The following is a 6,560-nucleotide window of genomic DNA, read 5'->3' on the forward strand; positions in this document are numbered from 1 at the left end:
AGAGTTGAAGGTCTGGTATTGTGATACCCCCTGCTTCGCTCTTTCTACTGAGGATTGCTTTAGCTATTCTGGGTTTCCTATTCTTCCAGATGAATTTCATAATTGCTTGCTCTATTTCTGCAAGGTACATCATTGGGATTTTAATTGGAATTGCATTGAATCTGTATAGCACTTTAGGTAGTATAGCCATTTTGACAATATTAATTCTTCCTATCCAAGAACATGGGAGATCTTTCCATCTTCTAAGGTTTTCTTTAATTTCTTTCTTTAGTGTTCTGTAGTTCTCATTGTAGAGGTCTTATACCTCTTTTGTGAGATTGATTCCCAAGTATTTTATTTTTTTCGATGCTATTGTGAATGGGGTAGTTCTTCTAATTTCTCTTTCTGAAGATTTATCACTTATGTATAAAAATGCATTGGATTTATGAGCATTGATCTTGTAACCTGCTACTTTACTGAATTCACTTATGAGTTCTAAAAGTTTTCTGGTGGAATTTCCAGGTTCCTCTAAATATATAATCATGTCATCATTGAACAGGGTTAGTTTGAGTTCTGCTTTTCCTATTCGTATCCCTTTAATTTCTTTTGTCTGTCTAATTGCTCTGGCTAGAGTATCAAGGACAATGTTGAATAGAAGTGGTGAAAGAGGGCATCCCTGCCTTGTTCCAGTTATTAGGGGGAATGCTTTCAGTTTTTCACCACTTAGAATGATATTGGCCATGGCCTTAGCGTAGATGGCCTTTACAATGTTAAGGAATGTTCCCACTATCCCTATTTTTTCTAGTGTTTTGAGCATGAAGGGATGCTGTATTTTATCAAATGCTTTTTCTGCATCTATCTAAATAATCATGTGAGTCTTGACTTTAAGTCTGTTGATATGATGAATTACGTTTATTGATTTCTGAATGCTGAACCTTGCATCCCTGGGATAAAACCCACTTGATCATGGTGCACTATCTTTTTAATATATTTTTGTATGCAATTTGCTAAGATTTTGTTGAGAATTTTTGTGTCTATGTTCATTAAGGATATTGGTCTGAAATTTTCTTTCCTCGATGTGTCTCTGTCTGGTTTAGGTATCAGGGTGATATTGGCTTCATAGAATGAGTTTGGGAGGGTTCCCTCCTCTTCTATTTCATGGAATACTTTAAGGAGTATTGGAATGAGCTCCTCTTTAAAGGTTTTGTAGAACTCGGCTGAGAACCCCTCTGGTCCCAGACTTTTCTTTGTTGGTAGGCTTTGGATGACCTCTTCTATTTCATTACTTGAAATTGATCTATTTAAATTGTGTATGTCCTCCTCGTTCAGTTTAGGTAATTCATATGTCTCTAGAAAACTGTTGATGTCTTCGAGATTTTCTGTTTTGTTGGAGTACAGATTTTCAAAATAACTTCTAATTATGTTTTGTATTTCTCTCGTGTCTGTTGTGATATTTCCTTGTTCATTCCAAATTTTAGTAATTTGAATTTTCTCTCTCCTCTTTGTTAGTGTGGCTAAGGGTTTATCAATTTTGCTTATTTTTTCAAAGAACCAACTATTTATTTTGTTAATTTTTTCTATTGTTTCTTTTGTTTCAATTTCATTGATTTCAGCTCTGAGTTTAACTATTTCCTGTCTTCTACTACTTTTGGTGTTGCTTTGTTCTTCTTTTTCGAGGGCTTTGAGCTGTAGTGTTAGGTCATTTATTTGTTGATTTTTTCTTCTTTTATTGAATGCGCTCCATGAAATCAATTTTCCTCTAAGTAGTGCTTTTACAGTGTCCCAGAGATTTTGATATGATGTTTCTTTGTTCTCATTTACCTCTAAGAATTTTTAAATTTCCTTTCTGATATCTTCTGTTATCCATTCATCATACAATAGCATATTATTTAATCTCCAAGTGTTGGAGTAGTTTCTGTTTTTTACTCTCATTTATTTCTAATTTTAATCCATTATGATCTGATAGAATACAAGGTAGTATCTCTATCTTCTTGTATTGGCTAACATTAGCTTTGTGGCACAATACATGGTCTATTTTAGAGAAGGATCCATGTGCTGCTGAGAAGAAAGTGTATTTGCTCTTCGTTGGATAGTACATTCTATAAATGTCCGTTAAGTCTAAATTCCTGAGTTATTGAGATCTATGGTTTCTTTATTCAATTTTTGTTTGGAAGATCTGTCCAGTGGTGAGAGAGGTGTGTTAAAATCACCTAGTATTATTGTGTTGTGGTCTATTTGATTCCTGGGATTGAGAAGGATTTGTTTGACGTACATGGATGGATGAGCCAATGTTTGGGGCATAGATATTTATGATTGTTATGTCTTGTTGATTTATGCTTCCCTTAAGCAGTATGAAATGTCCTTCTTTATCCTTTCTAACTAACTTTGGCTTGAAGTCCACATTATCTGAAAGGAGGATGGATACTCCAGCTTTTTATGCTGTGTCCATGTGCATGGTTTGTTTTTTCCCATCCTTTCACCTTTAGTCTATGGGTATCTCTTTCTATGAGATGAGTCTCTTGTAGGCAGCATATTGTTGGATTTTTCTTTTTGATCCAATCTGCCGGTCTATGTTTTTTTTAAAATATGTTGCCTGTTTTCTTTATTTTATTTATTTATTTATTTATTTTTTGTGGTGCTGGGGGTTGAACCCACAGTCTTACGCTTGCAAGGCAGGCACTCTACCAACTGAGCTATATCCCCAGCCCTGCAGTCTATGTCTTTTGATTGATGAGTTCAGGCCATTAACATTCAGGGTTATTATTGAGATATGATTTGTAATCCCAGTCCTTTGGCTCATTTTTGTTTTTTGACACTTCTTGGTTTCTCCTTTATTTGGCTATTCCTTTAGGCTAGTTCCTCCCTTTGCTGATTTACATCATTGTTTTTCATCTCTTCCTCATGGAAGATTTTGCTGAGAATGTTCTGTAATGCTGGCTTTCTTTTTGTAAATTCTTTTAGCTTTTGTTTATTATGGAAGGATTTTATTTCATCGTCAAATCTGAAGGTCAGTTTTGCTGGGTATAAGATTCTTGGTTGGCATCCATTTTCTTTCAGGGCTTGATAAATGTTGTTCCAGGCCCTTCTAGCTTTTAGGGTCTGGATTGAAAAATCTGCTGATATCCTTATTGGTTTCCCCTGAATGTAACTTGATTCTTTTCTCTCACAGTCTTTAAAATTCTGTCTTTATTTTGTATGTTAGGTATTTTCATAATAATGTGCCTTGGTGTGGGTCTGTGGTAATTTTGTGTATTTGGAGTTCTATAAGCCTCTTGTACTTGATTTTCCATTTCATTCTTCAGATTTGGGAAATTTTCTGATATTATTTCATTGAATAGATTGTTCATTCCTTTGGTTTGTTTCTCTAAGCCTTCCTCAATCCCAATAATTCTTAAATTTGGCCTTTTCATGATATCCCATAATTCTTATAGATTCTGTTCATGATTTCTTACCATCTTCTCTGTTTGGTCAACTTTGTTTTAAGATTAAATGTTTTGTCTTCAATGTCTGAGGTTCTGTCTTCCAGGTGTTCTATTCAATTGGTTATGCTTTCTATGGAGTTTTAAATTTGGTTTATTGTTTCCTTCATTTCAAGGATTTCTGTTTGTTTTTTTTTCAGTATCTCTAACTCTTTATTGAAATGATCTTTTGCTTCCCATATTTGCTATTTTAACTGTTGATTGGTGCGATCATTTAATGCCTGCATTTGCTCTTTCATCTCATCCTTCAATGCCTGCATTTGCTCTTTCATCTCCTCGTTTGCTTCTCTGATTGTTTTAATTATGTACATTCTGAACTCCCTTTCTGACATTTCTTCTGCAATGTTGTCATTGGGTTTTATTGTTATAGCATCTAGGTTTGTTTGGGACATTTTCTTCCCTTGTTTTCTCATATTGGTCAGATATCAGTGGGACTCTGAGATATTACAGATTTCCTCTATTGGCTTATAGTGTCCCTGTAGATTTCCAGTATATCACCTCCTAGCCTTCAGTAGCCTGAAGTCTTGGAGGAACTTGATAATGCAGTGCTTCTGCAGAAAGCTGCCCCTGACCCACTGCTGGGTGCGGGGTTGGGGGCTGGGTGTGTTCAGAAAGCCTCTCACTGGGCGGGCCTTTTCAGAGAAGCTGCCCAATGTCCCGGCCTGCTGCCGGGGCCGAGCTTCACCCAGTGGGAGCGACTCACCCAGTGTCTCTGAGTTGGTCTGAGTCCCTCCCATTCTTTTTTTTTTTTGGGTGCTGGGGATTGAACCCAGGGCCTTGTGCTTACAAAGCAAGCACTCTACCGACTGAGCTATCTCCCCAGCCCCCCCTCCCATTCTTGAATCCTGAGTTCTGGAGCAACACAAGATGCAGTCACCCTCCTCTCCACCATCTTGAAGTTCCCAAAACCTTGAATTCTTAAATTTGAGTTGGAAGTATCAGTATGAGGTAATGATGCATTTTATTAACAAACAAACCAATATTACCTAGCTCTGTCCACAGACAGGTATAGAAACCATAGAACTCCCCAATAGTATTACACAGATTGTGGTCTTTACCATTTTCTACTAAAGGAAACAAAGTGGTATAGGTAAATGGCTTATGATGGGAATGGGGTAAGAAATGTACAATATGAGCCTGGAAAGCAATCAAAGACTAGTTAGTAGTGTTGTGTCGGACTCAGGAGCCAACCTGTTAGCTCCCACTGTCCTAACATGAAACAAATTGGGCACCAATAGTAATAATAAGTGCAATGATTACACAGGATTCATAATGATAGTTGCTCATTTTTAAGAGTTTTTGTCTAGCAGGAATTTTTTTAAAGTAGTATAAGGTAATGATCTAATTTTATTTTCCACTAGAATAACCATTCATGTTCACTCACCATGACTTACTAGTCATTCTTTTTCACTAATATGTAATTCAATGTCATACATCAAACTATCATATACATATATATGGATCTCTTTTTTTTGGATCTTTATCTGTTTCGTTTGTTTAACTGTCCCTCCTTGTATATTTAAAAATATAAGTGCCTTAATTACTATGGTTTTATTATATAACTTATCTTGTAGGCTATCTTTTCAATCTTATTTTTCTTCCAAAGTGTCTTAAATTCTCTAAATATTTTTTCTACATAAACATCAAAAATGTTAGGATAGCAACCTCAGAAGACATAAATAGCCTATTTTTAAAAAATTACCAACTACACTACACTGGCAATATGGGAAACAAATTAACCAAATAAATGTGTAACTAAATAAATGTAAAACTAGACTCCATGGGTATATAAAAGTAATACAGTGCTACTTATTATACCTGAATGATATTAAATACTTTTCTGGGGGGAAAACATCTAAAGTTTTGGACTTTTTGAAATGCAAAATTTCCCCTATTATAGAACATTCATTATTTTACTTTTTTTGGTCTGACAAGAACTGAAAAAGGCAATTAGTCTCGAATTCAGAATGAACAATTCTTGCTATAAATATTTTCCCACTTATATTAGAGAAGTTCTGTAACTTTCCAAGAGAAATAGTGAACTGAACTAAATACTGAATTACTACCAAGACTCGTGCATTTTTGGAAGTTTTTAGTCATTGGGGATCATAGCATTTCTTTTCTCTGTATCACAAACTGTCAGAAATACTTTCCTTTTACTACTAACATTGGGACAGAAGACCTCCTGTAACTGGCGGGTAGAAATGACATGAACAGGAAATGGGAAATGGTTCAGGGTCCTGGAATTCCCCTGGCTGCCTAATCAAGTGGCTTATTTTACGTTTTTAAAATGTTTGCCCCCTGGGGCTCCCAAGAGAGAAGAAGGCATGTAATTCCATTGACAAAGACTGGCTAGCAGATTAAAATATTTAAAAAAATTTTAAAAAGTCAGCGGCAATACAACGAACAATGCATGCCACTGTGTTGGCATACTACTAGAAAGGAGGAAGACAAAAGACTAGTAAAGCCAAGGTTAGGTTTTTTTATTTACAATTTTCTGTCAACAAAAAGGTTTTTGGTAAATGTCTGCTTGTGTGGTTCCTACAGGATTTGTACGTGCACGAGTGTATATATGCTATTTCATCCAAAGAGTCGAAAAATATTGCCTATTTCATGTTGCTAGAAATCAGTTTTGAAAATGGAAACTTTTCACATTAACACAGAAAACCAAAAATTTAAAAGTAAACAAAATGTGACTGATGGTAAAATGCACCAAGTCTTTAAAATTTATCTGCTGCTGCTGTCACTTTCCCAATTACACAGCCGGCAGCTGAATGTTGATGCCAGGTAGATGCACTGAGCTCAGAAAGACGGTTCCAATTATTTACTTTATTAAAAAAGACAGGGGTTTAAAAAAAAAAAAAGTCACCAAGACGAACTCATCCTCACAGTAGGTCAGCTCGGACCAAAGCAGGCGTCCCACCGCGGCAGTTTCGCCCAGGGCTGGATCCCAGAGGCCGCCGGCGGGAAGGGCGTGACACTTGGGCCCAACAGCGATCCCTCAGGGTTTCCCAAGATTCAAACGCAACGCTCCCGGTGTGCACGTTCCCCTCCCGAGACCGTTAGGTCAGAGGAGGGGGAACGTTAAAGATACACCGCCAG

The sequence above is a fragment of the Sciurus carolinensis genome, chromosome 11, assembly GCF_902686445.1.
Source record: "Sciurus carolinensis chromosome 11, mSciCar1.2, whole genome shotgun sequence".
NCBI lineage: Eukaryota > Metazoa > Chordata > Mammalia > Rodentia > Sciuridae > Sciurus > Sciurus carolinensis.